This window comes from Amia ocellicauda, chromosome 8 (assembly GCF_036373705.1).
Source record: "Amia ocellicauda isolate fAmiCal2 chromosome 8, fAmiCal2.hap1, whole genome shotgun sequence".
NCBI lineage: Eukaryota > Metazoa > Chordata > Actinopteri > Amiiformes > Amiidae > Amia > Amia ocellicauda.
Window position 1 is genome coordinate 8,045,416 of NC_089857.1, and position 9,585 is coordinate 8,055,000.

At 43.6% G+C, this 9,585-nt stretch overlaps 8 non-coding genes across 8 annotated transcripts; all 8 read right to left on the reverse strand.

Annotated features, from left to right (window-relative positions):
- Positions 1-990: 990 nt before the first annotated feature.
- LOC136757843 (5S ribosomal RNA) lies at positions 991-1,109 on the reverse strand. The gene has a single exon (XR_010819660.1). It is a non-coding gene; the product is annotated as a 5S ribosomal RNA (ribosomal RNA).
- A 1,066-nt stretch (positions 1,110-2,175) lies between these two features.
- Positions 2,176-2,294, reverse strand: LOC136757950 (5S ribosomal RNA). Its single transcript, XR_010819761.1, has one exon. It is a non-coding gene; the product is annotated as a 5S ribosomal RNA (ribosomal RNA).
- Positions 2,295-3,349: 1,055 nt separating this feature from the next.
- Positions 3,350-3,468, reverse strand: LOC136757003 (5S ribosomal RNA). The gene has a single exon (XR_010819052.1). It is a non-coding gene; the product is annotated as a 5S ribosomal RNA (ribosomal RNA).
- Positions 3,469-4,534: 1,066 nt separating this feature from the next.
- LOC136756718 (5S ribosomal RNA) lies at positions 4,535-4,653 on the reverse strand. The gene has a single exon (XR_010818782.1). It is a non-coding gene; the product is annotated as a 5S ribosomal RNA (ribosomal RNA).
- A 1,050-nt stretch (positions 4,654-5,703) lies between these two features.
- Positions 5,704-5,822, reverse strand: LOC136756150 (5S ribosomal RNA). The gene has a single exon (XR_010818252.1). It is a non-coding gene; the product is annotated as a 5S ribosomal RNA (ribosomal RNA).
- Positions 5,823-6,888: 1,066 nt separating this feature from the next.
- Positions 6,889-7,007, reverse strand: LOC136757845 (5S ribosomal RNA). The gene has a single exon (XR_010819662.1). It is a non-coding gene; the product is annotated as a 5S ribosomal RNA (ribosomal RNA).
- A 1,058-nt stretch (positions 7,008-8,065) lies between these two features.
- LOC136757846 (5S ribosomal RNA) lies at positions 8,066-8,184 on the reverse strand. Its single transcript, XR_010819663.1, has one exon. It is a non-coding gene; the product is annotated as a 5S ribosomal RNA (ribosomal RNA).
- Positions 8,185-9,250: 1,066 nt separating this feature from the next.
- LOC136755850 (5S ribosomal RNA) lies at positions 9,251-9,369 on the reverse strand. Its single transcript, XR_010817960.1, has one exon. It is a non-coding gene; the product is annotated as a 5S ribosomal RNA (ribosomal RNA).
- Positions 9,370-9,585: the final 216 nt, after the last annotated feature.

Below are 9,585 nucleotides of genomic sequence, written 5' to 3' on the forward strand. Positions count from 1 at the left end.
GTTGAACTGTCTCTCTACTCTAAAGTCCGGGACACACCAGCGCGCCGCAGACAGTCCCTGCTAACACGAAACGTTGTGGCAACGTTGTGCGTTAGCTGGGGTGCCACACCAGACCGGAACTATATATTACAAAACGAACACATTGTCTTGATAAAACAGCTGTAATTGAGTGCCTGACACGCCAGTCAAGCGCAATCTTGAGAAGGTGTGCATTTCAGTAAGGATTTCAATTGACATGCAGTATGAAACTGAAAGGAGGTTGCATCACTATGATGCATAACATTGCATGTATTGTATTTTCAAGTGTGTGCATTCATCCTGTTGTCATTTTGTTTTGAAAGTAGAAGAATCATTTTTGCTGAGGTTGCTGAGACAAATGTAAACCAGTAAAACATATGAAGAGAAACAAACCTTGAATATAAGTTCAGTTGTTTAAACATTTGACAAACTATGGTGAGGGGGTAAGAAAACACACAAATCCAGCAGCTCCTGTATTTCAATACACCAGAACCCAATATTATTGGCGAGTCGGGTAGTCCATCATCACAGTTCGAGGGCAGGCATCATTTCAGTAATTTCATCCCGTTGCATTCACATCCGTGCCTTGAATGAGATTGAATGTGATCTTTGCTCTCAAGTATGTTCCCAAGTTTTACACTTTCGTGCTTTGCATGAATGGGAATGGAACCGTGTGTGTTGAATGAGGCTCCTTGTGAGCACTGAACTTTGTCCGGTGGAGTTCCTTTTTGTGTTGCTGTAATTGTGTCATTTCTCGATGAGAAAGATTAGGCAACATTTAGTCACTTCTAGCCATGATGCTCAATTTATTTATGAATGTACCCTAGTTACTAGGGACCGTTTACGTTGGAGAACAAGATCTATTGTATGCCTGTGTATTTGGGGAAGTCAAATCTGAAATAATGATGAAATTGCGTGTATCCAAAGTTAAAACTCGTGATTTGTCGCCCTCTGGTGTGTAAAAGATGCAAAAGCTTACAGCACCTGGTATTCCCAGGCGGTCTCCCATCCAAGTACTGACCAGGCCCGAGCCTGCTTAGCTTCCGAGATCGGACGAGATCGGGCGTATTCAGGCTAGTATGGCCGTAAGCCAGAAAGGCTGTCCCTGACGCTCTACTTAAAGGGAAGGCAATATCCGTTTCTGCCGTTCATACTTACAGTTGAACTGTCTCTCTACTCTAAAGCCCGGGACACAGCAGCGCGCCGCAGATAGTCCCTGCTAACACGCCACGTTGTGGCAACATTGTGGCAACGTTGTGCGTTAGCTGGGGTGCCACACCAGACCGGAACTATATATTACAAAACGAACACATTGTCTTGATAAAACAGCTGTAATTGAGTGCCTGACACGCCAGTCAAGCGCAATCTTGAGAAGGTGTGCATTTCAGTAAGGATTTCAATTGACATGCAGTATGAAACTGAAAGGAGGTTGCATCACTATGATGCATAACATTGCATGTATTGTATTTTCAAGTGTGTGCATTCATCCTGTTGTCATTTTGTTTTGAAAGCAGAAGAATCATTCAACAGGTTGCTGAGACAAATGTAAACCAGTAAAACATATGAAGAGAAACAAACCTTGAATATAAGTTCAGTTGTTTAAACATTTGACAAACTATGGTGAGGGGGTAAGAAAACACACAAATCCAGCAGCTCCTGTATTTCAATACACCAGAACCCAATATTATTGGCGAGTCGGGTAGTCCATCATCACAGTTCGAGGGCAGGCATCATTTCAGTAATTTCATCCCGTTGCATTCACATCCGTGCCTTGAATGAGATTGAATGTGATCTTTGCTCTCAAGTATTGTCCCACGTTTTACACTTTCGTGCTTTGCATGAATGGGAATGGAACCGTGTGTGTTGAATGAGGCTCCTTGTGAGCACTGAACTTTGTCCGGTGGAGTTCCTTTTTGTGTTGCTGTAATTGTGTCATTTCTCGATGAGAAAGATTAGGCAACATTTAGTCACTTCTAGCCATGATGCTCAATTTATTTACGAATGTACACTAGTTACTAGGGACCGTTTACGTTGGAGAACAAGATCTATTGTATGCCTGTGTATTTGGGGAAGTCAAATCTGAAATAATGATGAAATTGCGTGTATCCAAAGTTAAAACTCGTGATTTGTCGCCCTCTGGTGTGTAAAAGATGCAAAAGCTTACAGCACCTGGTATTCCCAGGCGGTCTCCCATCCAAGTACTGACCAGGCCCGAGCCTGCTTAGCTTCCGAGATCGGATGAGATCGGGCGTATTCAGGCTAGTATGGCCGTAAGCCAGAGAGGCTGTCCGTGACGCTCTACTTAAAGGGAAGGCAATATCCGTTTCTGCCGCTCATACTTGCAATTGAACTGTCTCTCTACTCTAAAGTCCGGGACACACCAGCGCGCCGCAGACAGTCCCTGCTAACACGAAACGTTGTGGCAACGTTGTGCGTTAGCTGGGGTGCCACACCAGACCGGAACTATATATTACAAAACGAACACATTGTCTTGATAAAACAGCTGTAATTGAGTGCCTGACACGCCAGTCAAGCGCAATCTTGAGAAGGTGTGCATTTCAGTAAGGATTTCAATTGACATGCAGTATGAAACTGAAAGGAGGTTGCATCACTATGATGCATAACATTGCATGTATTGTATTTTCAAGTGTGTGCATTCATCCTGTTGTCATTTTGTTTTGAAAGCAGAAGAATCATTCAACAGGTTGCTGAGACAAATGTAAACCAGTAAAACATATGAAGAGAAACAAACCTTGAATATAAGTTCAGTTGTTTAAACATTTGACAAACTATGGTGAGGGGGTAAGAAAACACACAAATCCAGCAGCTCCTGTACTTCAATACACCAGAACCCAATATTATTGGCGAGTCGGGTAGTCCATCATCACAGTTCGAGGGCAGGCATAATTTCAGTAATTTCATCCCGTTGCATTCACATCCGTGCCTTGAATGAGATTGAATGTGATCTTTGCTCTCAAGTATGTTCCCAAGTTTTACACTTTCGTGCTTTGCATGAATGGGAATGGAACCGTATGTGTTGAATGAAGCTCCTTGTGAGCACTGAACTTTGTCCGGTGGAGTTCCTTTTTGTGTTGCTGTAATTGTGTCATTTCTCGATGAGAAAGATTAGGCAACATTAAGTCACTTCTAGCCATGATGCTCAATTTATTTACGAATGTACCCTAGTTACTAGGGACCGTTTACGTTGGAGAACAAGATCTATTGTATGCCTGTGTATTTGGGGAAGTCAAATCTGAAATAATGATGAAATTGCGTGTATCCAAAGTTAAAACTCGTGATTTGTCGCCCTCTGGTGTGTAAAAGATGCAAAAGCTTACAGCACCTGGTATTTCCAGGCAGTCTCCCATCCAAGTACTGACCAGGCCCAAGCCTGCTTAGCTTCCGAGATCGGACGAGATCGGGCGTATTCAGGCTAGTATGGCCGTAAGCCAGGAATGCTGTCCCTGACGCTCTACTTAAAGGGAAGGCAATATCCGTTTCTGCCGTTCATACTTACAGTTGAACTGTCTCTCTACTCTAAAGCCCGGGACACACCAGCGCGCCGCAGACAGTCCCTGCTAACACGCCACGTTGTGGCAACATTGTGGCAACGTTGTGCGTTAGCTGGGGTGCCACACCAGACCGGAACTATATATTACAAAACGAACACATTGTCTTGATAAAACAGCTGTAATTGAGTGCCTGACACGCCAGTCAAGCGCAATCTTGAGAAGGTGTGCATTTCAGTAAGGATTTCAATTGACATGCAGTATGAAACTGAAAGGAGGTTGCATCACTATGATGCATAACATTGCATGTATTGTTTTTACAAGTGTGTGCATTCATCCTGTTGTCATTTTGTTTTGAAAGCAGAAGAATCATTCAACAGGTTGCTGAGACAAATGTAAACCAGTAAAACATATGAAGAGAAACAAACCTTGAATATAAGTTCAGTTGTTTAAACATTTGACAAACTATGGTGAGGGGGTAAGAAAACACACAAATCCAGCAGCTCCTGTATTTCAATACACCAGAACCCAATATTATTGGCGAGTCGGGTAGTCCATCATCACAGTTCGAGGGCAGGCATCATTTCAGTAATTTCATCCCGTTGCATTCACATCCGTGCCTTGAATGAGATTGAATGTGATCTTTGCTCTCAAGTATGTTCCCAAGTTTTACACTTTCGTGCTTTGCATGAATGGGAATGGAACCGTGTGTGTTGAATGAGGCTCCTTGTGAGCACTGAACTTTGTCCGGTGGAGTTCCTTTTTGTGTTGCTGTAATTGTGTCATTTCTCGATGAGAAAGATTAGGCAACATTTAGTCACTTCTAGCCATGATGCTCAATTTATTTACGAATGTACCCTAGTTACTAGGGACCGTTTACATTGGAGAACAAGATCTATTGTATGCCTGTGTATTTGGGGAAGTCAAATCTGAAATAATGATGAAATTGCGTGTATCCAAAGTTAAAACTCGTGATTTGTCGCCCTCTGGTGTGTAAAAGATGCAAAAGCTTACAGCACCTGGTATTCCCAGGCGGTCTCCCATCCAAGTACTGACCAGGCCCGAGCCTGCTTAGTTTCCGAGATCGGACGAGATCGGGCGTATTCAGGCTAGTATGGCCGTAAGCCAGGGAGGCTGTCCCTGACGCTCTACTTAAAGGGAAGGCAATATCCGTTTCTGCCGCTCATACTTACAGTTGAACTGTCTCTCTACTCTAAAGTCCGGGACACACCAGCACGCCGCAGACAGTCCCTGCTAACACGAAACGTTGTGGCAACGTTGTGCGTTAGCTGGGGTGCCACACCAGACCTATGTATTACAAAACGAACACATTGTCTTGATAAAACAGCTGTAATTGAGTGCCTGACACGCCATTCAAGCGCAATCTTGAGAAGGTGTGCATTTCAGTAAGGATTTCAATTGACATGCAGTATGAAACTGAAAGGAGGTTGCATCACTATGATGCATAACATTGCATGTATTGTATTTTCAAGTGTGTGCATTCATCCTGTTGTCATTTTGTTTTGAAAGCAGAAGAATCATTCAACAGGTTGCTGAGACAAATGTAAACCAGTAAAACATATGAAGAGAAACAAACCTTGAATATAAGTTCAGTTGTTTAAACATTTGACAAACTATGGTGAGGGGGTAAGAAAACACACAAATCCAGCAGCTCCTGTATTTCAATACACCAGAACCCAATATTATTGGCGAGTCGGGTAGTCCATCATCACAGTTCGAGGGCAGGCATCATTTCAGTAATTTCATCCCGTTGCATTCACATCCGTGCCTTGAATGAGATTGAATGTGATCTTTGCTCTCAAGTATGTTCCCAAGTTTTACACTTTCGTGCTTTGCATGAATGGGAATGGAACCGTGTGTGTTGAATGAGGCTCCTTGTGAGCACTGAACTTTGTCCGGTGGAGTTCCTTTTTGTGTTGCTGTAATTGTGTCATTTCTCGATGAGAAAGATTAGGCAACATTTAGTCACTTCTAGCCATGATGCTCAATTTATTTACGAATGTACCCTAGTTACTAGGGACCGTTTACGTTGGAGAACAAGATCTATTGTATGCCTGTGTATTTGGGGAAGTCAAATCTGAAATAATGATGAAATTGCGTGTATCCAAAGTTAAAACTCGTGATTTGTCGCCCTCTGGTGTGTAAAAGATGCAAAAGCTTACAGCACCTGGTATTCCCAGGCGGTCTCCCATCCAAGTACTGACCAGGCCCGAGCCTGCTTGGCTTCCGAGATCGGACGAGATCGGGCGTATTCAGGCTAGTATGGCCGTAAGCCAGGGAGGCTGTCCCTGACGCTCTACTTAAAGGGAAGGCAATATCCGTTTCTGCCGTTCATACTTACAGTTGAACTGTCTCTCTACTCTAAAGCCCGGGACACACCAGCGCGCCGCAGACAGTCCCTGCTAACACGCCACGTTGTGGCAACATTGTGGCAACGTTGTGCGTTAGCTGGGGTGCCACACCAGACCGGAACTATATTTTACAAAACGAACACATTGTCTTGATAAAACAGCTGTAATTGAGTGCCTGACACGCCAGTCAAGCGCAATCTTGAGAAGGTGTGCATTTCAGTAAGGATTTCAATTGACATGCAGTATGAAACTGAAAGGAGGTTGCATCACTATGATGCATAACATTGCATGTATTGTATTTTCAAGTGTGTGCATTCATCCTGTTGTCATTTTGTTTTGAAAGCAGAAGAATCATTCAACAGGTTGCTGAGACAAATGTAAACCAGTAAAACATATGAAGAGAAACAAACCTTGAATATAAGTTCAGTTGTTTAAACATTTGACAAACTATGGTGAGGGGGTAAGAAATGACACAAATCCAGCAGCTCCTGTATTTCAATACACCAGAAGCCAATATTATTGGCGAGTCGGGTAGTCCATCATCACAGTTCGAGGGCAGGCATCATTTCAGTAATTTCATCCCGTTGCATTCACATCCGTGCCTTGAATGAGATTGAATGTGATCTTTGCTCTCAAGTATGTTCCCAAGTTTTACACTTTCGTGCTTTGCATGAATGGGAATGGAACCGTGTGTGTTGAATGAGGCTCCTTGTGAGCACTGAACTTTGTCCGGTGGAGTTCCTTTTTGTGTTGCTGTAATTGTGTAATTTCTCGATGAGAAAGATTAGGCAACATTTAGTCACTTCTAGCCATGATGCTCAATTTATTTACGAATGTACCCTAGTTACTAGGGACCGTTTACGTTGGAGAACAAGATCTATTGTATGCCTGTGTATTTGGGGAAGTCAAATCTGAAATAATGATGAAATTGCGAGTATCCAAAGTTAAAACTCGTGATTTGTCGCCCTCTGGTGTGTAAAAGATGCAAAAGCTTACAGCACCTGGTATTCCCAGGCGGTCTCCCATCCAAGTACTGACCAGGCCCGAGCCTGCTTAGCTTCCGAGATCGGACGAGATCGGGCGTATTCAGGCTAGTATGGCCGTAAGCCAGGGAGGCTGTCCCTGACGCTCTACTTAAAGGGAAGGCAATATCCGTTTCTGCCGCTCATACTTGCAGTTGAACTGTCTCTCTACTCTAAAGTCCGGGACACACCAGCGCGCCGCAGACAGTCCCTGCTAACACGAAACGTTGTGGCAACGTTGTGCGTTAGCTGGGGTGCCACACCAGACCGGAACTATATATTACAAAACGAACACATTGTCTTGATAAAACAGCTGTAATTGAGTGCCTGACACGCCAGTCAAGCGCAATCTTGAGAAGGTGTGCATTTCAGTAAGGATTTCAATTGACATGCAGTATGAAACTGAAAGGAGGTTGCATCACTATGATGCATAACATTGCATGTATTGTATTTTCAAGTGTGTGCATTCATCCTGTTGTCATTTTGTTTTGAAAGTAGAAGAATCATTTTTGCTGAGGTTGCTGAGACAAATGTAAACCAGTAAAACATATGAAGAGAAACAAACCTTGAATATAAGTTCAGTTGTTTAAACATTTGACAAACTATGGTGAGGGGGTAAGAAAACACACAAATCCAGCAGCTCCTGTATTTCAATACACCAGAACCCAATATTATTGGCGAGTCGGGTAGTCCATCATCACAGTTCGAGGGCAGGCATCATTTCAGTAATTTCATCCCGTTGCATTCACATCCGTGCCTTGAATGAGATTGAATGTGATCTTTGCTCTCAAGTATGTTCCCAAGTTTTACACTTTCGTGCTTTGCATGAATGGGAATGGAACCGTGTGTGTTGAATGAGGCTCCTTGTGAGCACTGAACTTTGTCCGGTGGAGTTCCTTTTTGTGTTGCTGTAATTGTGTCATTTCTCGATGAGAAAGATTAGGCAACATTTAGTCACTTCTAGCCATGATGCTCAATTTATTTATGAATGTACCCTAGTTACTAGGGACCGTTTACGTTGGAGAACAAGATCTATTGTATGCCTGTGTATTTGGGGAAGTCAAATCTGAAATAATGATGAAATTGCGTGTATCCAAAGTTAAAACTCGTGATTTGTCGCCCTCTGGTGTGTAAAAGATGCAAAAGCTTACAGCACCTGGTATTCCCAGGCGGTCTCCCATCCAAGTACTGACCAGGCCCGAGCCTGCTTAGCTTCCGAGATCGGACGAGATCGGGCGTATTCAGGCTAGTATGGCCGTAAGCCAGGGAGGCTGTCCCTGACGCTCTACTTAAAGGGAAGGCAATATCCGTTTCTGCCGTTCATACTTACAGTTGAACTGTCTCTCTACTCTAAAGCCCGGGACACACCAGCGCGCCGCAGACAGTCCCTGATAACACGCCACGTTGTGGCAACATTGTGGCAACGTTGTGCGTTAGCTGGGGTGCCACACCAGACCGGAACTATATATTACAAAACGAACACATTCTCTTGATAAAACAGCTGTAATTGAGTGCCTGACACGCCAGTCAAGCGCAATCTTGAGAAGGTGTGCATTTCAGTAAGGATTTCAATTGACATGCAGTATGAAACTGAAAGGAGGTTGCATCACTATGATGCATTACATTGCATGTATTGTATTTTCAAGTGTGTGCATTCATCCTGTTGTCATTTTGTTTTGAAAGCAGAAGAATCATTCAACAGGTTGCTGAGACAAATGTAAACCAGTAAAACATATGAAGAGAAACAAACCTTGAATATAAGTTCAGTTGTTTAAACATTTGACAAACTATGGTGAGGGGGTAAGAAAACACACAAATCCAGCAGCTCCTGTATTTCAATACACCAGAACCCAATATTATTGGCGAGTCGGGTAGTCCATCATCACAGTTCGAGGGCAGGCATCATTTCAGTAATTTCATCCCGTTGCATTCACATCCGTGCCTTGAATGAGATTGAATGTGATCTTTGCTCTCAAGTATGTTCCCAAGTTTTACACTTTCGTGCTTTGCATGAATGGGAATGGAACCGTGTGTGTTGAATGAGGCTCCTTGTGAGCACTGAACTCTGTCCGGTGGAGTTCCTTTTTGTGTTGCTGTAATTGTGTCATTTCTCGATGAGAAAGATTAGGCAACATTTAGTCACTTCTAGCCATGATGCTCAATTTATTTACGAATGTACCCTAGTTACTAGGGACCGTTTACGTTGGAGAACAAGATCTATTGTATGCCTGTGTATTTGGGGAAGTCAAATCTGAAATAATGATGAAATTGCGTGTATCCAAAGTTAAAACTCGTGATTTGTCGCCCTCTGGTGTGTAAAAGATGCAAAAGCTTACAGCACCTGGTTTTCCCAGGTGGTCTCCCATCCAAGTACTGACCAGGCCCGAGCCTGCTTAGCTTCCGAGATCGGACGAGATCGGGCGTATTCAGGCTAGTATGGCCGTAAGCCAGGGAGGCTGTCCCTGACGCTCTACTTAAAGGGAAGGCAATATCCGTTTCTGCCGCTCATACTTGCAGTTGAACTGTCTCTCTACTCTAAAGTCCGGGACACACCAGCGCGCCGCAGACAGTCCCTGCTAACACGAAACGTTGTGGCAACGTTGTACGTTAGCTGGGGTGCCACACCAGACCGGAACTATATATTACAAAACGAACACATTGTCT